The sequence below is a fragment of the Manis pentadactyla genome, chromosome 1 (genome assembly GCF_030020395.1).
Source record: "Manis pentadactyla isolate mManPen7 chromosome 1, mManPen7.hap1, whole genome shotgun sequence".
NCBI classification, from domain to species: Eukaryota; Metazoa; Chordata; class Mammalia; order Pholidota; family Manidae; genus Manis; species Manis pentadactyla.
Window position 1 is genome coordinate 14,402,469 of NC_080019.1, and position 25,695 is coordinate 14,428,163.

Here is a 25,695-nt window from a genome sequence, read left to right on the forward strand (position 1 = left end):
CACTAAATAAGCATGAGTTATTTGTTAAGGGACTTAAGGCTTCTCTCAAGACACAAGGAATACGGGTTAAGAAAAGATTTAGTTAAATTCTTTATCTTGCTAGAGGATGTCTGCCCATGATTCCCCCAGGAAGGAACTATAGATGAAAAATGGTGGCGCCGAGTTGGCGACTGCCTGAATGATTATTATCATTCCTTTGGCCCTGAGAAGGTCCCAGTACAGGCATTTTCTTATTGGAATCTCATAAACGATGTGTTGCAGGTCCGCCACTGTCACCCAGATGTTTCAAAGATTGTTGACAATAGTGAAAATTATCTGAAGGGAAAGTTTAAAACCAGTCAGACTTCTCTCCACAAAAAGGAGGTCCCCAAGGACCTTCGCCCCTCCTCCCCAGCCTCTAATTGTCCCTCTGTCTCCATTCCCATGCCCGAGGTTAATAATGATCCGCTGTCTAGCGGCCCCCCCCAAAATCTATTTACCCAGTCCTGTCCGGTCTCAAGTCCAACAGCCTGATGATGATCCCCTCTCCCCTGAAGAGGAGGCCGAACTAAAAGACGCCGCCGCTAAGCACCATAATCTTGATTGGCCCCCTCAAACACCTTTAGGTGCAGGTCCACCGCCCTATAACATACCACCCCTTTTCTATACTCAACCTGATCTAGAAGAAATAACTAGACAAGCCACTGTTAAACTCTCTCGGGAGGCGCAGTCCCTTAAGGCACTGCTTCAGATCAAAAGGGAGAGATCCCAATTGCTTAGGCAATTATGTGACCTTGACTTAGAAATAAGCTCCCCCCATCCCCCCTGTTCAGAAAATAAAAGTAAGTTCCCCCTCTGCTCCCCCCGTTCAGAAAGTTAAAACCAAAAATAAAACCCTTCATGTCTTCCCGGTGACCCGATCCCAAACTAGACTGATCGAGGGAGAACCGACTGAGGGAGAGTCAAATGAGGCTGAACCACGAGAATCAGAAGGGGGAGATACGGATGCAGAAGAGCCTATAGCCCAGTTTGAGTCAGAAAACACTGAGGGAGAGGACAAGAATGCAACTTCAACCATTAGGACTCAGCGGTACCGCCGCCTTAAATTTAAAAATATAAAAGACTTAAAGAATGCTGTTTCCTCATATGGCCCTGTTGCCCCCTTTACTATTTCATTGTTAGAGTCTCTAAGCGAAGACTGGCTTACAGTTAATGATTGGGGCATGTTAACTAAAGCCACCTTAACAAGAGGTGACTTTCTCTTATGGAAAGCTGATTACACTGAAAGATGCCAGGATACTGCCCGCCGCAATATGGCTGCCAGCGGTCCTTCCAAATCCTGGACATTAGACAAACTTCTGGGCAATCGCCCCTATGACACAAATGAAAAACAGGCTAAGTTTTCTCCAGGCTTACTCACACAAATCCAACATGCAGCCCTTAAGGCCTGGAAGAGCCTCCCTTCTAAAGGGTTGGCCGTCACCTCTCTTGCCAAGGTTAGACAGGGGCCGCAGGAACCTTACAGTGAATTCATAGGCTGCCTTACAGAGGCCGCTGAACGCCTCATGGGAAGGGAGGAAACAGATAATGAATTCATTAAACATCTTGCCTTTTGAAAATGCTAACTCAGCTTATCAAGCAGCTATGCGTCCCCATCGCCGTGGCAAAAATGTCTCTGATTTTATAAAACTTTGTGCTGATGTCGACCCAACCTCTCGCAATATCGAATAGCCATAGGAGCAGCTCTTAAAGATTTTACTCAGGGAGCCAGGCCCAAGACTTGCTTTAATTGCAAGCAACCAGGTCATTTTTCAAGAGAGTGCACAGCCCCTAGGACCGAACGATCGCTCCCATCATCCCTGTGCCCGCGATGCAAACGGGGTAAGCATTGGGCCTCTGAATGCCGCTCCAAGGCTGATATACAGGGTAACCCTCTGCCTCCGAAGCAGGGAAACTTGATATGGGGCCCACCCCAGGGCCCCAAAACTTACCCGGGACAGAACCCTGGGGTCGTCAGGTTCGTCCCCCAGTCAGTCCAAAATCCAGCGTCACTATCCTCTCCCGAGCAACCACCAGTAGTGCAGGACTGGACCTCTGTTCCACCTCCCAGTCAATATTGACCCCAGAAATGGGAACTCAAATTCTTTCTACGGGGATTTTTGGCCCTTTGCCACAAGGCACCTTTGGTCTTATTCTGGGTCGTGCCAGCTCCACTATTCAGGGCCTCACTATTTCTCCAGGAGTCATTGACAACGATTATACTGGAGAAATTAAACTTATGGCTACAGCCTTTCAGGGACCAATTACCATTTCCCCTGGCCAACGGATTGCTCAATTAATATTACTGTCCCTCGGTGATAAAAATCCTTGCTATCAGCAAAAGAGAGGCCCCCATGGGTTTGGATCATCAGATGTTTATTGGGCACAAGAGATCACTCACAAAAGACCCCTTCTTAAGTTAAAATTAAAAGGAAAAACCTTTGAAGGCCTTATAGATACTGGCGAGGATGCCACAATTATTTCCAGTAAGGATTGGCCTTCATCTTGGCCTCTCACCGCTTCTGTGACTCACCTTAGAGGTAGTGGACAGACCTCCAACCCCCTACAAAGCTCCGAAGTTATTCAATGGGAGGATGAAGAAGGCAATTACTGTACTGTCCAGCCCTACGCGGTTGCAGGCCTACCTATCAACCTCTGGGGCAGAGATATTCTCTCTCAAGTGAAGCTCATTATGTGCAGCCCTAATGAACTAGTTACTCACCAGATGCTCAATCAAGGCTTTTGCCCTGGGCAAGGGTCGGGCAAACACTCTCAGGGCTCAAAAGAGCCGTCCCGGTCACCATAAAAACTGATCGTGCTGGAATTGGCTATGAAAATTTACCCTAACGGCCGTTGACATACCTGTATCCCATGCAGATAAAATATCCTGGAAAACAACAGAGCCTGTATGGGTTGATCAATGGCCCTTAACTTCTGAAAAACTGGCTGCAGCCACAATGTTAGTACAGGAACAACTTGCTGCAGGCCATATCAAGCCCACCACCTCCCCCTGGAATACTCCTATTTTTGTCATAAAGAAAAAATCAGGAAAATGGAGGTTACTTCAAGATCTTAGAGAAATTAATAAAGCTATGATACCTATGGGGGCCCTTCAACCAGGCCTCCCCACTCCTGTGGCGATTCCTGTGGGATACTGTAAAATCATTATTGACCTAAAAGATTGCTTTTTCACAATCCCCCTACATCCTAAAGACTGCAAGCATTTTGCATTTAGTTTGCCCGTGATTAATTTTAAAGGCCCTATGCCAAGATTCCAATGGAAAGTTCTGCCCCAAGGAATGGCAAACAGCCCTACACTGTGCCAAAAATTTGTAACTCAAATTATAGACCCATTTGGACAAAGATGGCCTTCTACATATTTAATTCATTACATGGACGACATCCTCATGGCTGGTCCTAACCCCACTGAACTCCTTGCTTATTCCCAAGAGCTTTCTAGGGCCCTTACCAGAGCTGGTCTTCAGATAGCCCCCGATAAAATTCAATTAAAACCCCCTTACTTGTTTTTAGGCTTTGAACTCTGTCATAATAAGATTCTTTCACAAAAGGTTCACCTTAGAACCAATTGCTTAAAAACTTTAAATGATTTTCAAAAACTTCTAGGAGATATTAACTGGCTCAGGCCTTATCTCAAGCTAACTACTGGAGAGCTTAAACCCTTGTTTGATATTCTTAAAGGGGACCCAGATCCTACTTCCAGTCGCTCATTAACAGCCCCCGCCCTAGAAGCCCTAAAGGCAGTGGAAGCCGCAATTCTAAACCAAAGGGTCACCTTTATCTCTTATGAGAAGCCTCTTCTCCTAGTCATTTGTGCTACTGATTTTACACCCACCGGAGTGTTCTGGCAAGAGGGGTCCCTTTTTTGGGTCCATTTACCTGCCTCGCCACCCAAAGTCTTTATCCCCTATACCTCCTGGGTGGCTGAGCTGATAAAAATCGGACGCGACCACAGCAGGAAAATATTCGGTAAAGACGCCAACAAAATTGTCCTACCCTATTCCCCTACCCAAATCCCGGGGTTGATAGAGAATGACGATGAATGGGCAACATCCTGCACCTCTTTCCAGGGAGCCCTTGACATTCATTACCCTGCTAACAAGCTTCTCCATTTTCTAAGGACCCAACCATTTGTTTTCCCTACATTGACCTCCTCCCAACCCCTTCCTCATGCCCCCCTAGTTTTCACCGATGGCTCCTCCAACGGAGTGGCAGCCTTCACCATAGATAATCAAACCACTTCCCTACAATGCCAATTCGACTCCGCTCAATTGGTTGAACTCTTTGCTGTTTTACAAGTTTTTCAACAACTCCCAAATACTCCATTTAACCTATACACTGACAGTGCTTATATTGCTCAATCCATTCCCCTTTTAGAGACCGTGCCCTATATAAAACCCACTACAAATGCCACCCCTCTGTTTTTTTCCATCCAGCAGTGCATACATTCCAGGCAACATCCCTTTCATATAGGCCATATTCGTGCCCATTCTGGTCTTCCTGGACCTCTAGCCACAGGCAATGCTGTGACTGATAAAGCTACCCAACTTGCCCTTCTCGCTGAGCTCGATCCTGTGGCTCAAGCCAAAGAAGCTCACTCTTTACACCACCTTAATGCTCAAACCTTACATCTTCTTTTTAAAATTACTAGAGAACAAGCCCGTCAGATTGTTAAACAATGTGCAAATTGTGTCACTTTCCTGCCTGTTCCTCACTTGGGTGTGAACCCTAGGGGCCTAGTTCCCAATGAGATCTGGCAAATGGATGTAACACATGTCTCCTCATTCGGAAATCTTAAATATCTTCATGTTACTGTAGATACCTTTAGTGGATTTATTTTTGCCAGCCTCCATGTTGGAGAAGCTTCAAAAAATGTTATTGCTCATGTACTCAATTGTCTTAGTGTCATGGGAAAACCCGAGATTATCAAGACTGATAATGGTCCTGGATATACTGGAAAAAAATTCCAAGAATTTTGTCGCCAATTACAAATTAAGCATGTTACAGGCATACCATACAATTCCCAGGGTTAAGGGATTGTCGAACGAGCCCATTTAACAATTAAACATACCTTCCACAAATTAAAAATGGGGGATTTATATCCCATGAAAGGCTCTCCAAGAAATATTCTTCATCATGCCTTGTTTGTTCTTAATTTTCTAACTTTGGACGCTCATGGCAAATCTGCAGCTGATCGCCTTTGGCACCCACAAACTGATAAAAATTATGCCACTGTCATGTGGAGAGACCCCCTCACTTCCCATTGGAATGGCCCCAACCCCATACTCATATGGGGCCGGGGATCTGCCTGTGTTTTCGATACCAAAGAAGGAGCTGCTCGCTGGCTGCCAGAGCATTTGATTAAACCAATAGATTTACCAGAAGATTTTAAAAAATCTTATTCAACTGTTCAGGGTGGTGACACCCCCTGAGACATCCTTTTTCTTCTTCTCTCCATAGATTCTGGCCGCTGGTTTAGTCCTTGCCTTTATCTTCGGCATAGGACTCGCCGCCTCCACCCCTCCCCAGTGGACCCCTGTACAGCAGACTATTCTTGTTACCACTTACTGGATCCTTGTTGGCGTCTTCGCACTTCTTAACTGTACCTTATAAAAAGATGAAGCCCATCAACTCTCGCGTTTTCACCTTCTTCATGGCTGTTTCAGGAACCTTACAAGATCTTCAAGACCAAATAGATTCCCTTGCAGAAGTAGTCTTACAGAACAGGCGTGGCCTAGACCTTCTCACTGAGGAACAAGGAAGCATCTGCTAAGCCTTAGAAGAGAAATGCTGCTTCTACGCAAACAAGTCTGGAGTAGTTCGTGACAAAATAAAAAGACTCCAAGAAGATCTCGTGCAAAGAAAGAAAAAACTGTTTGAAAATCCCCTACGGACTGGGATGAGTGGGTTTCTTCCTTATCTTCTCCCTATACTAGGACCCTTCCTTAGTCTCATGCTCCCTTGGCCCTTGGGCCTTCCGGAGAATTACCACCTTCATTAGAGAACAGATCAATACTGCCCTCAGCAAACAGATACAAGTCCACTATCACCGGCTTGACCTGGCGGACCAAGGCTATGATGTGCCAGATGACTCCCCTCCTTTAGAAGCTGCATAGGATTCAGACCTATGCATATTGGCTCACAATAAAGTGAGTGCGATATGGGCACCAATGTGGGTGCAAAGCTAAGCATCACAAGGGAAGGTCCATGAACCGCCTCTGAATTCCCTGAGAAAAACCTGGCTTGCATGGAGGTTGGTATCTAAAATAAATACGTCCTTCCTCCCCTCCACAAAAGATACCAAGGGCCAACGTTGACCCCCATCAATGGGGAGTCTCGGAGGAGCCAGGTCACTACTCCCCCAATTGGTTAATGCCCACCGCTAAATAGCGGGCCTCCCCCTCTTTTGTATAAAAGAAGAGAGGAGATGTCGGGAGCCGTAGGCCATAGAAACAATGGTCTCGCCCTTTTCGCCTAGGCCTCTAGTTTCTCAAGCCTGCCCCATTTACGAAAGATCAATTGACCCAGCTTGCGATTAGACCGCTGAGATAGAGATTAAGCAGTTGCGGTGATAACATCTCCTCCTTAGTAAAACATTCTGTCTTTTCTCAGTAATCCCCCACCCATGATCTTTTCCAGAGAACATTCTTCAGTTAGGTATCCTAGCAACCTAATAATCCTTGCCACTTCAGCTGGGGCTGTTTCCCCCTCCTAGCTCCTATATAATCTACCTTGTAAGAATAAACTTTGAGACCTTGATCAGACTTTCAACTTGGTCTCCTTCTTTGTGTCTGGTTTGTCTCTCATCCAGGTTAACTTCCCCTTGAGCCCTTGTTGAACTCCCCGCCAGCTGGGGCATCTACCATTTGCAACAATATGGATGGAGCTAGATGGTATTGTGCTCAGTGAAATAAGCCAGGTGGAGAAAGACAAGTACCAAATGATTTCACTCATATGTGGAGTATAAGAACAAGGAAAAACTGGAGGAACAAAACAGCAACAGAATCACAGAACCTGAGAATGGACTAACAGTCACCAAAGGGAAAGGGACTGGGGCGGATGGGTGGGAAGGGAGGGATAATGGTGGGAAAAAGAAAGGTGGCATTATGATTAGCATGTATAGTGTGGGAGGGGCACAGGGAGGGCTGTGCAACACAGAGAAGACAAGTAGTGATTCTACAGCATCTTACTACGCTGATGGACAGTGACTGTAATGGGGTTTGTGGGGGGTACTTGGTGAAGGGGGGAGCCTAGTACACATAATGTTCTTTATGTAATTGTAGACTAATGATAACAAAATAAAAAAAAACCCGCACACCCCAAATCTCCCTCAGTTTTAGTACAAAGACCTTTATTTCCCAGGGCCCAGGCAAGTCTCAAGCTTTACTGAAGGATCAGACCCTAAGACTGCTATCTTACCCATCTCCCATTTACCTTTCCTAGTGCTCCCTCACTCCTCTTCTGCCAAAGCCCTTATGGAGCTAGATAAGTCATGAACTCTGGTGTGTTACCAATGTTAGCCATGTGTCCAGACATGATGGTTTTCCCAGAACGGATCCCGCTGAGGCAAAGCTCACACTTCCTCTTTATCCCACCACCACCCTCAACCATAAATACTTCCCTAAATCCAAATCTTGGTGACTGTTTCTGCCTAAAATTAAACCACACCAAGAGGATTTCACAAAATTAATATTCAATAAATATTTATTGAATGAAGAAAGGAATAAACCATAAACTGTTCCTTTCACAAGTAAGTCTTTATAATTCCCCTTACTGAACTACAGCCTACTGCAACTCTGGGGCAAGTGAAACATTTGTTGACCTGAATTAAACCAAATCTCAAAACAAAAAGTGAAATAGACAAATAAAATGAAATGAAATACACCCATTGCGGTAGTCAGTTTTACATGTTAACTTGGCTGGGCCATGGTGCTCAGGTATTTGGTCAACCATTATTCTGGAAATTTCTGTGGGGTTATTGGGTAAGATATACATATGAAACAGTGGACTTTGAGTAAACCGGATTGCTCTATATAACGTGAATGGGTCTCATCCAATCCATTGAAGGTGTGAATACAACAAAAGATTGACCTCCCTCAGACTAGGGGGTTTCTGTCAACAGACTATTTTAGGATTTCATCTGTAATATTCACTCTTCTTGCTTTGCGAGCAGACTGCTTCTGACTAAAACTGCAGTGCTTTTCTGAGTCACCAGTATGCTGTCCTCCTCATCAGATTTTGGACTTGCCCAGCCTCTACAATTGTGCGTGTCGACTCCTTAAAATAAATCTGTTTATTTATACATATCCTATTCGTTGTGTTTCCCTGGAGAACTCTGACTAAACACCAAAAGCCAAATGTACTACCAGTGACAATAACAACGATTTTTTTTAACCTGACTGAAGTTGATGTATCCCTGCTCACTCTCGAGTTAAAAAGACTTATTCCTAGAAGTTCGTGGTAATGTTTGTTTTGTATCTCACAATCTCAAACAAGTAGCTCAGTTTATTTAACCACACATCATACTTTATTTTTATTTTAGGTTGTTATTATAAAGTTCCTCATGCTCATGGATGACATCACTACCAAGTTTGATCAGCAGGACAGGAGGCCCACCTCAGCTTTGTTCTCGATGGTTCTCAAAGTGTGGTCTCCAAACAGCAATGTCGGCATTGCCTGGAATGTGTTAGAAATGTGTATTTTCAGGCCCAACCAAGACCTACAGAGTCAGAAACTCTCAAAGAGTGACCCAATAATTAGTCTTGAACACCTCCTCAAGGCGATTTTGGTGCAAGATAAAGTCTGAGAAAAAACTTCCTCAATTGCAGAAGGTAAACGTATTCTCCAAGAAACCTCTTTGACTGGTAGGGTCCTGAGTAGAATCCTTCTAGACTGACTACTGGAAAACAATAATTTTGTACAAGCAGGAATGCAGGTAGATTTAGAAAATAATTCCAACCTGATTTTTGTTGCACCTCAGCAATTAGCAAAACCGTGAGAACAAGCCAGTTTCTATCTGTGCTTAACAGTTATGTTCCACTTCAGTTAGACTCAGTTCCCCTTCATTCCTGTTTCTGCGCCTTCCTGCATGTTTTACCCTGCCCACTAAGTCACGTGCCCTCTCTCCATCTCATCAGTGGATCACCAAAGCTGATCTGTGGTCCCACTTTCCTCAGGATGTCTTTCCAGTTATGCTGCTCTCTTCTTTTACCAAATACCTGGTTGAATTGTCACATTTTCCCCATTACTTTAACTTGGCATTGGACTGCATGGATATTTATCTTTTGTCCTCACCCAGAGTCCCACAAAAGAGGCAGTCAGCTCAGATTGCTCAAGCAAGACACCATCAAGTGGGTGGCTTATCAAAAACAGAGATTTATTTCTCACAGTTCTGGAGGCTAGAAGTCTGAGATCATGGTGCCAGCCTGGGCAGGTTCTGGTGAGGGCTCTATTCTATACTGCAGACAGCTGACCTCTGGTTGTGTTCTCACATCGTGGAAAGAGAGCTAGCCAGCTCTCTTGCCTCTTCTTGTAAGGGCATTAATTTCATCATAAGGGCTCCACATTTCGAACCTAATTACCTTCCAAAGTCCCCACCTCCTAATACCGTGATACTGGGACTTAGATCCTAACATATGGATTCTGGGGGTGCAGCACAAACATTCAGTCCATAACAATATCCCAAAATAATTAACACAATGCTAAACACATAGTAGATAAGCAACTGGTACTTGTTACATTGAACTGCATTACAAAGTGTTGATTACAATCAATTCTGTTTCATTGGTCTCTGGCAATTGTAAACAAATTTGTCTTTTGTTCAACTAACATGAAGAAATCTCCATTCTCCTAGAAGGTGTTACATTCTAGGAAACAAAAGCAAATAAATACAAATAAATATAAAAAATCAAGCTGGCAAACAATATGGAGCACAGAGTGGGAGCAATAAAATACCATCCAAACTGTATCTACCGCATCCAGACACTGTCAGCACTGACCGACTAAATGAAGCCCAGATTTTGTAGTTTTTGCGGAAACTAGAACAGAGCATGATGCTATATAAGGGGTGTTTGTGGAATGAGTGAATCAGCTAACTCTCAGGTTAAACTTAAGACCTGGGACTCCAGTGCTTTTCTAGCTTCCTAGGCCAGGAGCATACCCTGACATGTGGTGGGCCCTCTTGTTTCTAAAGCCTATGCCCTCAGTTGAATCTTAGCAGGAATTTGCCTTTACAAGGGGTTGGAGAGAAGTTTGTTCCCATGCAGGAAAGCTGGAATTCTACTGTGTTGACTATATCAAGTTTCCCTTGGAGGGTAAACAATATGTTGTGCATTATCTGATGATTCTCAGACATCTGCTGAGCAAATTCTGCATCTCTGGGGAGTTGAACACTGCATTTCCTATTGGAGGTACTCAGTTTGATATAGTAGAACCAATAGCTGGAGCTCCTGATGCTTCTGCTAACATGGCTTCCAAGTCTGCCAACACAGAGGCCCTCCTTTGAGCTCTGGGACCGCTGAGAAATAAAAAAATACTGCCCCCCTGCACTGAATAAAGAACCTCTTCTTAAATGGGCAAAGTGACTTCCCATACCCAAGGGTTTGTTGATCTGTGGGAAGGAAATGACTTACCCCCAAAGTGGACAGCTTTCTTGCATCCTAGAAAGGACATTAGAATGAGTGCCTGGAAATAGCAAATTTGAGCTCAGCCATTAGCCAACTGAATGACGCTGTGCTAATCACACTCATGGATTTAGTAACCATCTAGCTTTCCACACTTCAACATTCTGTTATTTGTGAATCACTGGGCTCTTATACCTCTTAGTTTTAGTTTCTAGATATCAAAGAATATGTTTGCCTCAAAGTAGTATGCCTACCTGGATAACACTTTTCCTACTTGCTCAAGGTTCTGGCTAATTTCTCATCATTTTCAGCATCTTTCTGGGATTTCTGGTAAATTTTAATATCAGTCTCTTTAGGTCTGATTTGTAAAACATGCAATAAGTCTCTATTTCACTCTATTTCCACTGCTGTATTTCAGAACTGACCCTAATTATCCAGACTATAAGATTTAGAATCTAAACCATAAACAAAGGAATTTTCATAATTAAAACTATCTCCTCATGTCTGGACTCACTGAAGTTCAGAGAGGTTGGAACTATTGAAGCTGAGGTTACTCAGACCTTGAGTTCTCCAAGGTCACCTGGCCCAGAACAGTGGGTATTTTTAGAAAGTGGTGTAGAGTTACTATTAAGAAATGTGAGTGTGATAAAATTACTTCCAGAAGTATTTGTTGGCTGAAGTGAATAATCTTGAAGCCTGTTTTGGGTTGTGATGACAAGGTGAACCAAGTATATAGGCACATGGGACCTGGTGCATTTCAGATTTTTTTTTTAAAGCTTCTATATAAAAAAGCTGATCTATTTTAAAAGCTGATCTCAAACACCAACAAAATGCACATTCTCTCCTGGCGGCTTTTAGAGTATCTTTGGTGAATTAAGTTTGCAGCATTAGTGGCTCGGAATTTCCGTCTGCGATCTCAAGAGGACTCTTCCTTGATAACACAATGGCAGCAGAGGTGGCCGTGCTGGTAGTAAGGAGGGAAGGATGTCCTGTTGTGGCTGCTGGTCTCAGCTAAGGAAGGGACATAGACTTGTGAGGCTGTGAGGATCTGAAAGGCCATATTTAGACGTTCTTATGTTAATATGCCACAAGAGCTCAGCAAGTCTCAGAAAAATTTGATGAGAATTTCTGGTTTGCTGGGGTTGTTTCTGGCTTTTTTTTTGTTCTTTGTTTAAGGCCATCTTTCTGGAAATCCAAACTTCCTATTATTAATTATATCAAAGGGTATCATCTACTGCAGACCTATCATACTCTATACTTATGACGTCTAATATAGCAGCTACATGGTACCATTAACTTAAATTTAATTTAATTAAAAACTAAAAATATGGTTCCTTGATCACACCAGCCACACTGCAAATATTCCGGAGGCACATATTAGCTGACATTAGACAGGGCAGAAGAGGGAATTTCCATTAATGCAGGAAGTTCTTTCAGATAGTGCTGTGGGCAGTCTCGAAATGTCTTACGGGCATCAGTCCTACTCCTCACATATCTCTATTATTACCTCATTTTTGGTGCTGAGGACACCAAATCTAAGAGGGCTCAGTGATCTGGCCAAGCCCATGTACAGAGTGAGTGGCATAGGTAGGACACATATTCAAGTTGGTCTGGTTCTTAATCTCCTATTCCTTTCTCTGTAACATGTTTTTTGATTGCTCTTTCTCATCATGGAAACTTCTTTTTCTAAAAGTCTTTCAAAAGAACATTTATCAAAAGAATAGAATTATCATTGAGTTACTAGGAATTTAAGTAGATAGTGTGTCAGACTACCATAGTGAAGGAGCATTTAAGTTGTCAGAAAAATGGCATAGACCTGCAGTGTGGCTATGTGTAAATATCTATCACATTTTAGCATAAGTAATACAAAACAGACTTGGAAACTGTTAGACTTTATGTGATAGTTCATAGTCCAAACAATGAATATAGACATCCATGAAGACTTTATTCTACTACACTCCTAAAATCAATAAGCACCAACATACCATTGGGCATTACCAATAAGCAATGAGAAGTAAGTAAAAAATATGACTACATTATATCCATGTTTGGTCTAAAACATGCATCTATCATTCTGGAATGTATCTCAAGAAAGTCTTAAAAGAAATGGATAGAAAGATTCCAGATATGTGGAACTAAGTTCATTAAAGAAATAAATAACCTCTAAGTGAAGAGAGAAATAAACATGGTAGCTTTTGTCAGTGGAATGATAAAGGCAGAATTATGACTGGAGTTTCTGGTCTCTGTTCTCGAGAACAGGAACAGGAACAGGCTTTGTTCTATTTTTTTTTAATCTCTTCCCTACAGTACATCACATATTATTGGTATCAGTTATTGCTTGGTATTGTTTCTTAAATAAATCAAATATAAGAATTTTCTGCCTTCACAAATAGAGATGAAATAATTAGTATAATGGGATAGATGATACAATGTGGCATTTGGATCCATTTTTGGATAAGAGCAGCTTTGCTCTCCTCTGACATCCGCATTTTCTTGCGTGACGCATCTGCCGTTCACACTGTGTTCAGTTTACGTGGCTAACATTTATGGTGGCCTTTCATAAACTCACAGTGAGAAGACAAGTGTCACAGCCCTCAGATGCCCAGACACCTCCAAGTCAGCAGAGCCCATCTCCAAGGGAATCTGCGCTCCACCTCAGATGCCTGAGCACAGACTATAAGTCCTTGAAGCTTGGCTGTCTGTGCTGGAAGGCAATCTGAACAGAGATGACACTAGCTGACCTCAGACAGGACGGAGGACAGGTTGTTTATGTTACAGGGAGTAGGAATCAAGTCAGAGGGTGGTGGAGGGAATGGAATGGCTAGGGGGAATCTCTCTGTCTTGCCAACATTTTTCTACCTCTAGGCAAGCAGTCTTCTTCAAAGCCCCTTCCTGTCAAGGTTATGGTGAGGGGGGCAGACCCTGCCTTGGCCCTGCATGTCATGGATACTGATACCTCATATTAATAGTACATTTCAGCTCAGGTGCCAGGCCCTGTGATCTGCGAGGGAACAAAGGGTGTCATACATTTGGGTGGCTGTTAGCTTTCTGCTAGTCTGAATCCCAGAACTGTGAGTTCCTATTCTGAGAGTAGGCAGGAATGTGAGTTCATTTTCAAGGATGCTTGCTGAAAGTCACAGTAAACTAACCAGATGTTTCTTTAAGCCAGGAAACAAGATCCATGCCTAGAGAATTGGCCAAGGAGTGATTTCTCTTTCCTACTACCTTGGGCTTGATGGGGCTGAAGAAAGAGCGGTAGGGGCACAGGGAGTATGACAGGGATGAGATGGAAGGTGAGCGCTCCTCAGCAGCTCCTGGTCTCTGCTAGCTTTTAAACTTCTCCACAGAGCAGTTTTGGGCCAGGTCAGCACACTCAGAATGCCCTTTGGTCATGTTGGGAATGATGCTTCAGTTTATTTAACAGATATTGGGCCTTTATTCAATAGTGTCTGGCCATGAGGGTCCTCTGAGTACACAGGAGGGCGCCTAAGACAAACAGGGTGGGGAGTAGAGAATGTTCCCTCCAAGGAAAAGATTTCTGAAGGAAGATTATGTGTAATGGTCATACCTCAATAGAAAAAAATAGAAAATTAGAGTTTCTTTCAATGAGTAGAGGTCTTTAATTTTAATATATTTAAACATATAAATCTTTTCATACATAATCATTCTTGTGTGCCTCATTTAATAATATTTTCCCTCTCTTAAAGTCTAAAAGGTATATTTTCTATTATATACTTGCTTCCCATTTTATTTTTTTAATTTCAAATCTATAGAAATATTGTAAGAAGAGTACAAAGAACATAAATATACTCTTCAATAGATTCACCTAGGTGAATTCATAAACTCATGAATTGTTAATAATGCTATTATTTTGCTATATAAAATTATTATTATTACTACTATTATTTTATGGAACAATTTGGAAATAAGTTGCAGACATTAAACACTGCCCCTAATAGTTCAGCATATGTGTCCCACATTCTCCTACATAACCAAAATACAACTGCAATACTCAAGGACAGACCCATAGATCAATGGAACAGAATAGACAACCTAGAAGTAAACCCACACATATATGGTCAATTCATATATGACAAAGAAGTCATAACTATACAATAGGGAAAATACAGCCTATTCAATGACTGGTGTTGGGAAAACTGGACAAGTACATGCAAGAGAATGAAACTGGATTTCTGTCTAATTCCGTACACAACTTGAAGTGGATTAAAGATCTAAATATAAGACATGAAACCATAAATATCCTAGAAGAAAACATAGGCAAAAATCTCATCAACATAAGAGTGAATAATTTTTTTTCTGGACACATCTCTCCAGGCAAGGGAAACAAAAGCAAAAATGAACTACTGTATTACATCAAACTAAAAAGCTCTGTACAGCAAAGGGCACCATCAATAACACAAAAGGCAATCTACAGTATGGGAGAATATATTCATAAATGATGTATCTGATAACATATCAACATCTAAAATATACAATGAACTCATATGCCTCAACACCAAAAAAGCAAATAACCTGATTAGAAAATGGGCAGAGGACCTGAATAGAATTTTTTCCAAAGAACAAATACAGATGGCCAACAGGCACATGAAAAGATGCTCTGCATTGCTAATCATGAGGGAAATGTAGATTAAAACCACTATGAGATCACCTCACACAAGATAGAATGGCCACCAATCAAAAGACAGGAAATTACAAGGGTTGGTGAGGATGTGGAGGAGAGGGAACCCTCCTTACACTGCTGGTAGGAGTGTTAATTGATGTAGCCACTATGGAAGGCAGTGTGGAGTTTCCTCCAAAAACTAAAAATAGAAATACCATATAACCCAGTAACTGTGCTACTAAGAATTTACCTAAAGAAAACAAAATCTCTTTTCATGTTGAGTGAAGGAGTTTTGTTCTCTCTCTTGCTCCAGGTTCACCCTGGGTTCACTTCTTTGTGTGTAATATGTATGCTTTGGCCTCCATCTGGCCTTATATACCTCCAAATAAGAGGTAGATCTATGTATGGTAATTTAGAGCAATTCCTGCCCTGGATTGATATGGGGGTGTCAAAGATAGTATCACAGAACCAATGCCTAGATAAGAGCTATGAGTTAAGTAAAAGCAATGTATCAGATTTTAAGAAATCCCAGATGTCATTGAATGGAGGATGCAGCACTACTGTATGTACCACTTAAAGGTAAGAAAACTGCCAGTTAAATCTTGCCATAGTGCTTTGTGATCACATGTAATTTTTATTTTATACTTATTAAAAGGAGTTATTTTGCCTTAGATGTCCATTTTTATTATATATTACTCTATACACACCTAAAAGTCAGTGGCTGAGATGTTCTTAGAATGTCTTCACCTTTTCCAGTTCAGCCACTGATGTCCATATTTTTTCACATCACTTTGGTCTTTGTGAAAATTAGATCAGGATCGATACAACATTTCTTAAAATGTGTCCAGAGTGTTATTCACATCTCTAACCCTCATTTTTCTAGTTTTGATTGTTATGCTTTGTTAGGGACAATAACTCACACCTACTGGCCAACCAAAATTCTGGGGAACTTTCTGATTTTAGAGATACTCAAGTATCAAAAAATGTACACCATAAAACTGATTTTTTTAAAGTGGTAATTACTGATTCATACTCCTATCTAAAATAAAATATTTAATAAACCTGAGATGTTTTGACTCAAAATTGAAGGGGTGGCATGCTAGGATTCCCATCACTCTGTTTAAAGACAATCTGTGTTGTTTAAGAGCATTGGCTGAGAAACCAGTCCCTCCCCTTGTGAGAGTCGCCACCTGCACAAGAAGATCCACTTTCCGACCTCAGTACTCTTCCCTTATGGGGCTGTGAGTGAATGTGTGTAAAGCTCCTAGAACAGGGTGAGTCCTCGTGATTATCCTTCTTGCCAGTCCTGCACGTTTCCAATACACAATTTGGTGTTTCAACTTCCTCTCACTGGTAGGGAAGATCCTCACCCCAACCTCTGGCTCCTAGCAATGAGTGTGGCTTCGGGCAGTCCCCATTCTCCCCCTGCTCCGACCCCTCCTGCTCAAACAGGTTTGTTTTCAGTTAGCTTTTCCTGGAAGGATCTCAACTTTGGCCGCACTGTCTGTTTCCAAGCCGAGCCCTGGCCCTTCTGCACTGTTCATTGCTCAGTTTCCAGCCAGCTGCAATGTGTGTCTGCTGTCTGAGCACAACTACGTTTTTTGTTTTTGTTTTTTCTCTTTGTACATTTTACCAGTGTTGAAAGACACACTGAGGTATATTAAAAAATTTAAGAGCCTGTTTGAGCAAAAATCAGCTTTGATGGGGCAACAGCAAACCAGGAATGATTAGAGTATTCCATTTCAGAAGCTCAGAAAAGGACTTTCAAAGAAATGTGGAAGCAGAGCAAGGAAATTATTTGATTGGCTATAGCTTAAGAATTTGCATTATTTGGAAAAAATGACTTGATTGCTTTTAACTGGTTTTCCTTAGGTTTTGATGTCTTAACCTTCAGGTATTTCAGAAACACCTCATTCTAATAGCCTTGTTTAATTAAACACCAGTAATTGCTACATCTCTTGATTAAGGTCGTGATTAAAGTGTGGATTCCTTGTATCGTCTTGGCTAGAGTTCCTAATCACATGTATACATTTCTCGTCCTTCACACGTGCTCATGTCTAGTCCAGCACCTGATGCAGAGCCTGCCACATGGTCAAACTAAACAAAACTGGGGATAAAAGAAATACACATTTTTATTCTAAAACATATTTCAGCACCATTTTTAGTGTTTTCTTTTGTTTAGTGTAATTTGGGACTCCAAATTTCGATTCTTATTCTTTCGAATGAGACAGAGTCTGAATCACAAATTTTTATTTGCTTTCTTTTTAGGCAAGTATGTTTTCTTTTTTTTTAATTTTGAAATAATTTTAAATCTATAGAAAAGTTGCAAGAGCAGTGTAGAGAACCCCAGTTTCTCCTCTTGCAGCCCCATTTACTACATTATCTCCATTCTCTCCCCTGCTCCATGTTATGTATAAATACACACACACACAGACACACACACCTGCATGTTAGGTGAGACTTCGCCCCGTAAAGGGTCCAATGGAGAAAGAAATTAATAAGCCTGTCAAGCAGATACAAGCAAAGAGTAGTTTTATAAAGCGAAGTAAACACTCAAGGAGGGAGTGTGGGCATGTTCCAGAGATGAGCAGCACAGTGGGGTTCAGGTTGGGTTGTCTTATGTCAGGAGTTTAAGCAGGGGTGGAATATTCGCTGGGATAGGTGGAGTTTTCTAGTAATAGGGAGGGGATTTCCAGGAAATAGGGTGATGCCCTCTTTTTGTCTTTAGATGGTCTGTCTCAGAACTGTCATGCTAATGAGCATATAATGTACTTTGAGGTGAAGTCAGGATCAATTTCTCCTCCATGTTGGAGCCAGTCAGTTTTGGCAGGTTTGGTATCTATACCCTCACTTCCCACATCCTGTGAGAACAGTTTACATGTAATGTTTGGAATATAAACAAGCATCTAACCAAATTTAAATACCAGCCAAAGTCCCTGTGGGTAAAATTGCAGTATTTCCAGAATCCCTCACCTGGCCTTAGTGCATTTCCAGATCAGTAGGTGTTTCAAGGGGTGGAGAGAAGTAGTCCATCTCCATATCAATAGATGATTAAAAGGGGGGTGGGAAGAGAGTGGGCACCTGGACTGGAGAGGTATTTTTGGGGTCTTTTTGCAGCCGGGTCGTGAGAGACACGGGCGAGCAGAAGTGGATGACTGCTTGTAAGCAACAAGTGGGTTTCTCCCACTTTATTTCTCCCTTTGACTGATTTTAGTTTCAAAGGTTATTTGCCCTGGGCTGGAAAGATATCTTCCCCCAGAGTTACAATTGCTTATAAACTTGTTCTCTTATCTCTTTCACCTGAAAACTCAAGTCCAAAATAAATTATTTGATTGCACATTTTAAACTGGAATCACAAACATAACATCTCAGATGCACAAATACGACAAATTATCTTAATATAACACCAAATATATAAATGATTCGTAAATTCAGCCCCAAATTATTACCGAATATTTGGTTTAATTTATTATCTCAATATATACAGTTTAAGCTTTCCCAGGAGTTAAAGTTTGAGTATCCCAGGAGAAGTGGGGTTGCCATCCCTGGGACCTGGCCATAGGCTTTCATCCAGGCTAAAAAGCCTGATATGGTAGATGGTCTTCAAAGGATACTCCCTTAATGAAGCATGCCTGTCAGAATCCACATCCTTGTGTCATCCTTCCTCTCAGATTCTGTGACTTGCCTGTAACCAATAGAATGTGATAGAAATGAAATCTTGTTGCTCCCCTAACCTATCTGAATGTTCACACTGAAGGAAGCCTTCTGCAGTATAGGAAGTTTGACCTCTCCGAGTCCACCATGCCAGGAGAAAGCCCAAACTAGCCATAAGAAGATACTCCATGTGGACAGAGACGGAGATGCCTGGCTGGCTCCAGCTGTCCCAGCCCTCAGCCATTCGTCTCATCCCAGCTGGGGCCCCAGATATTGTGCTTCTGAATCAAACCATCTCTGGGGAACCTGCCTGAATTCCTGACCTATAAAATTATGAAATACAAATGTAAATATAACACACTTTTTTAAGCCACTAAATTTAAGGGTGGTTTGTAACACATAGATAATTAGAACACCTGTAAGGTGACTGGGCCATAATGACAGGTTAAGCCTCTTTTTAATGGTCTTTAACAGGATTCCAGATGCATCTCTTTCAATGAGGATTCCATTATCCTGGTTTATACTATTTCCTAAATTTCCAAATTTACTTTGAGAAAGCCAACACCCAGTCCGAAGGTTACAGCAACTTCTTTTATGGCTTGGTTGGATGTGGCTTTTTGTTTATTTCCTCTTTTAGTCTGGACCAAACCTTTCAGAGAATTTAAATGACATCTGATTGGATTTTGATCGTCTTTCTTGGTCAGGCTCCAAAGCCACAGTACTGAAGTCAGGCTCATGGAATGGATACCTGTGCCTCTGGCAGCATGTAGGACCCCCTAAGTCAGCAGGGCGGTACGGCTGAGCCTGAACAACGTGGGGTGCAGGGCACCAATTCCCCATGTGGCCAAACATCTATGTATAACTTTGATCCCCCCCAAAATGGAACTACTGAGAGCCTACTGTTGAGTAGACTTTACAATAACATAAACAGTTTACACGGATTTTGTATGTTCTATGTATTATATACTATATTATTACAATAGAGTAAGCTAGAGAAAAAGAACATGTTTTTTCAAATTGTTGCAAATCTCTAGAACATTTTCCAATCTCTTTATTGTAGGAAATCTGCATATAAATGGACCTGGGCTATTCAAACCTGTGTCATCAAGGGTCACCTGTACTTCCCTAAGATAGGCATGTCTGCCTTCATGCTCACCCATGGCTGTACGAGACCAGGAGCTGAAGGGCTGCTTCGCTCAGCTGGAGCTGCAGAGCAGAGACAGGCAAAGCTTGTTAAGGCTCGAGGCCAACAGATTTTATTTTTAGTTTCCAAATATGCTGAGGAAGCTATAAAATCAAAATGGAAAAAATTTTGATTTAGTGTCCCCAAATACAAGTTAACTCCATTAAATGCTGAATGTAGTACTTACAAAAATTTCATTACATTTAAAGACAATTTCAGGTTACATTTTTTTAATTCTATACAAGAATTCCTGAGACTGTGTAATGTTGCCAAAACAACAGTCCATCATAAATCATCTCACAAAAAATAAATATACTTTAAATTTTAAATAAAAAATTATATTTAATGTGGATTAAGTGTACATTTTGTTATTTTCATGATGTAGGGGGTTGGAATTCAACAAAAGGGGTTCAAAGTCTCTACTGCATCCTAACATTGTCTTGGGAACTGGCTGGTTTTCTTTAAAAACAGCGCTGGTCCATTTTATATGTACAGCCACTCCCCTACCAGCTTGCTCAACTGTCCTTGGCCATATGCTGTTCTTTCACTGCATCTGTTACAGAATTAGGTCCTAAATGATCCTGCCGAGGTTTGGTCCTATCCTTCTGCAGTTGTTGTATAATTGCCAGTTTTAGAAATTGAGTAGCAAAAAAGCTGAGACCGGAAGCCATGTCTCCTGCCTCCAACATCCTTTTTCTTCCCCTTATTTTTCCCTTCCAAGCTCCTTGTAACCTTCCTTTAGCTCACATGTTGAAAACCATTGTTGGTGTCGGGAAAGGTATGCTATTCAATTGTCCCATTCTGCTGGGACATGGTTCTACCCCAGTTGGCCAAAGAACCACTCTGAGAAAATGTGTTTTGAAAAAAATGAAGGAGAAAAGCTACATGGGGGTGGAGGTGGAGGAGGGGGTGGAGGAGACGATGGGATGGACTTGAGTAAAGAAGCAGGAGTGACAACAAGAACCAAAACCCAAAACTACTTTATGTCATTTGGGGCCAGTCCTCCTGCTAACATATACCCTGGAAGGAGCTCAGGGCAGAGGTTGGAGCTTAGGAGCCAGGGTTTTTCATGACTGGATCCTGAGTGGGGGTGGGAGGCAAGAAGGACAGAATCTTAGATACAGACTTGATTGTCTTTGGAGAACTTGTGTTTTTTTCTTCCTTTAAATCAACCCCAGTTCCCAGAAAAAAGATCTGCTCTTGGTCACTTACACAATCCTCATCAGTAAATGACCTCCCTGAGGGGCATGTACATTTCAGCTCTTATTTTGGCTGCAAGAAATAGAGCTAAATTTTGGCTCCCTTTTCCTAATCATGTAGGACTTCATTTTGCATCTTTCTGTTTCTCACACAACTCTGCTTTCAAGTTGTGATTTGGTCTTAATTTTCCTTTCTTCCAAATTCTTTATTGCAAACACATTTTTATTTGAAGGTACCTTAGACCGATTTTGTTGCTAGGCAGAGTATAATTTATTAAGTTGAAAAATAACTGTCCCCAGCAACTAAGAAATGTTTATTTTCCCTAAGGTGTTTTCACCTCTTAAAGCGCATCATTTGGTCATGTGGTCCTAGCCTTTCCACTAAGAGAAAGGGGACTGTCTTACCCTCGCCACACGCAAAAAGGCTGCAGAAGCCCCTCACCCATGGGAAGTCTTTTCTGGAGCTCCAAGCCAAGGACAAAACACCCAAGCAGTCCGTGTGTCTGGAAACTCAGAGAAAACCAAGCCAAGAAGAAAAGGAATAAGAAGCAAGTCTTTCAAAGCATTGAAAGGTAAACATAAGTCTTCTCCTTTTCAATATTTTGAGAGGGAAAATTGAAATAACCCACAGTGTCAACAAGTTGACTTTCTTTGCCTTCATGTTAATTCTCTGCTGGTTCATGCCTTCCCCTCCTGTTGGCAGTGTTCCCTTAGTTCCTCCACAAATCCAGTACTGGTCTTGCATCCATCTCTCAAACATTCCTGCAGGAGATTCTTTTGTCCACCGCAAGAACATCCAGAGAAGCCTCCTAGACTCAGTGTTGACTCTCTGCCTTAAGCGTGCCTTCTATCTGGAGGCCACTGTGACTGGAGCAGAAGAGCCGAGTCCTACCCAGAAAGGAGCAAGGCTGCTAGTGCCTGTTGGCCCGAAGTACCCTGTAAGTCTCCCCATCCTTCACTGGCCTGCAGTGCTTCATCCAGCTCTCTTGAGTCATAGCCATCAGGGAAAAAATCATTTGTGGTGTATTTGGTGATGATGTCAGAGACAGATGTCACAGACCATTGAGCAGCATCCTTAGAAGAACATAGTCCGTTTAGAAGCTCAGACTCAGAGACTGGAACTCTTTAAAGATCACATTTTTCACAACTCCATCTCGCCTGCCCTATTTCCTCCTTGCTGCAGGCTCAGCAGAGATGAAACACAGCTGGTTATCATTATTTTCTCCACCAATATTCTTCATATAATTGAAAACAACTCTTTCAGACTTCCCTTCCTCAAATGAAACAATGCCAAATCCATAAATATTTCCTCTATGTTCCACATTTTGCAACTCTAATCGTTTTCAGATTTAACATCTCATTTGGGGACTTGACTTTAATGCTTTTCTTTGGGGACAAATATTCAAATTAGCTAATGTTAAATTATCACTTTTATTTATTTTTAACAAATAATTTATGCATATGTACAAAATTTAAAAGGTGCATAAGGGAATACACTGCAAAGACAGGTTCCCTCCTACTTCTGTCCTCCAGCAACCCACTTCCTGACCAGTTATTGTTGCTAGTTTCTGAGGGTCCTAGTAGAAATGGTCAATGCATTTAAAAACTTATATGATTCTCTACATTCCCACACATAAGTGGTAACAAACACACACTCTTCTGTAATCGTTTCACTTAATACATTCATTGGAAATCTTCGTAAGTCAGTATATATGAAACTACTTCTTTGAAATGACGGCATACAGCAACATAATGACACAGGGCAATTTATTTCAATATTTTGTTATTACAAGCAATGCTATAATTAACATCTGTGTGCATTTATCACTTAGTGCATGTAAGAATTTGTATGTAGGATAAAAACTTAGAAGTACTGCTGGGCCAAAGCATGTATCAATTTTTAATCCTGGGAGGTAGACTATATTGCCCGATTCCCTCCAGGGAAATTCTATCAATCCATCTTCACACCTTCAGTGGAAAAAAGAGTTAGTCTCCCTCTCTGACATTGGCACTGTTTGTATTAAACTTTCTTGTTTTTTAAAAAATCACCTCATTATAGTTTCAGTTTGATTTCTTTTATGATTGCCTGAGATTGAGCATCTTTTAATAAATTTTGAAACCATTCACGTTTCCTAACTTGTGAATATGTCATCATATCTTTGCCCACTTTCCTAATATTTACTAGACCCTCCTGTATTGATTTGTGGTGCTAAGGAAATTAATTCTATAATCTTTGTCTGGAACTTTCCTTACCACAAATAAATGCTTTACCCTGATGTTGTTGTACTCTGATGTGGTTGCATTTGTCAATCTTCTTTTTTTTTATGGCTTCTGGATTCTGTAGGCATTACTCAGAAATGCCTTACTAACTCCAAGAATATTTAAAGAAAAACTCTCCCATATTTTCTGTTAACATTTTTATGATTTAAACATAAAAAAATAAATTTTTTATGCTTAGTTTTTTACCATATGAGATTTACTTTGGTGTAGATGTAAAATAGCAATCAATTTATTTTCCCAAATGGCTACTCAGTTGTTCCAGTACCATTAGTTGAATAATCTAATTCTTTGCCAATTATTTGAAATGTTAATTTATCACATATGTATATATGCAGGTTAAATACACACTTACAATGTGCACTAAAAGTATATATACATTGGGTCAATTTTCTCCTGATTTTTTGACCTATCTTTTCATGTACCAGACAACACTAATTACTTATAGATTTATAATATATCTTAATAACAGGCAGTTTGTCCTTAGCATTCTTACTCTTTTTCAGAATCTTTCTTCTTATTCTTACTTTCCATAGGACTTTTAGAAATATAAATTTTTTCTTGTTAAAAAATCTTATTGGTATAATTACTAGTTTCACATAAAATCCATTGACTAATTTAGGGATAAAATATATTTTAATGATCTTAAATCAGTGATTCTAATCAAGATCGTGGTATGTCATTCCATTTCATCTTTTTCGGTGTCCAAAATAGTAATTTTAAGGTCTATTTTTATCCCTTCTTAAATTAATTCTTAAGTATTTGATCATTTTTGTTGATGTTATAGAATGGTTTCTTTCGTTTTATATTCCAGTTTGTTTTTTGTATATATGGAGGCTATAGACTTCTTGTATATTAATTTTACTTCCAGCCACCATACTAAATTTTGTATCAAGTATAATAAAAATTTCAATTGATTACATTAGGACTTTGAGATGCATAATCTTATCATCTCCATGTAATGATAGTTTTCTTTTTTCTAATGCTTACATAACTTGTTCAACAAAGTTCTCAAATTTAGTTATATAGACTTGAGTGAAGTAGTCTTTTATGATTATTCATGATAATTTTTATGATTATTCATGATAATTAAAATTTCCTGTAGGTCTGTGGTTACTACCCTAATACCCTTTCTTATCTTCTGAATTGATAAATTTTCCTTTTTATATGATTAGTTAGCCAATCATACTCATTCAATCTATTTTTTATTTGTTTGTTTTCCTACTAATTTCCTGTTTCTATCTTGATGGTTTCCTGATTTATTTTGTTATTGTTTTTCTAATCTCTTGAATAGATGTTCTTTTTATGTTCATTATTTCTTGTTTACTAAGATAAGTATTTGGAACTGTCAGCATTATTTTTAGCTGAATTCCAAAAGTAGTGATATATAACATTTTTGTTACTGCTATTTTCTAAGATTCTGTCATTTGGATTTTATTTTTCTCTTAAAGCCAAGAGTTATGTGACAAAGTTTTTGTTTTTCACCTCCTTATTGTCAGCTTTGTTTCTTTATTTTCCAGTTATGTTACTCATTGCTGGTTTTATTATACTGTGATCATGGCTGTCGGTATCATGTCTACTTTTTGAACTTTATAAAGTTTTTTTTAGTGGTGCTCTATTATGGTCAATTATTTTTGTAATGTTCCATGGGCATTTGAAAAGGAGATGCTTTCCCCACTTCAAGAAGAGAATTACAGAGATAACAAAAAAAGTAATTATTTAAATAACTTTTTCAGCCTATGGATATACGGGTGGTTGAAGCAAAGTAATGGAACAGAAGGCCTAACTAACAATGAGACAAGGCCGTTCTTACAGTTATAATCAAGAAGAGAATTATAGAGATAACTATAAGAATGGCCTTGTCTCTGGAGAAAGACAAGTACCAAATGATCTCACTCATCTGTGGAGTATAAGAACAAAGGAAAACTGAAGGAGCAAAACAGCAGCACTCACAGAACCCAAGAATGGACTAACAGTTACCAAAGGGAAAGGGACTGGGGAGGGTGGGTGGGGAGGGAGGGATAAGGGCAGGGAAAAAGAAAGAGGGCATTACGATTAGCATGTATAGTGTGGGGGGCACGGGGAGGGCTGTGCAACACAGAG

General features: G+C 40.7%; 1 long non-coding RNA gene across 1 annotated transcript; it reads right to left on the reverse strand.

The window, feature by feature from the left end:
- Positions 1-18,835: 18,835 nt before the first annotated feature.
- On the reverse strand, positions 18,836-22,303 carry LOC130679606 (uncharacterized). The gene is made up of 3 exons (XR_008992621.1): positions 21,721-22,303; positions 20,090-20,220; positions 18,836-18,964 (listed from the first exon to the last, which is right to left on the reverse strand). It is a non-coding gene; the product is annotated as an uncharacterized LOC130679606 (long non-coding RNA).
- Positions 22,304-25,695: the final 3,392 nt, after the last annotated feature.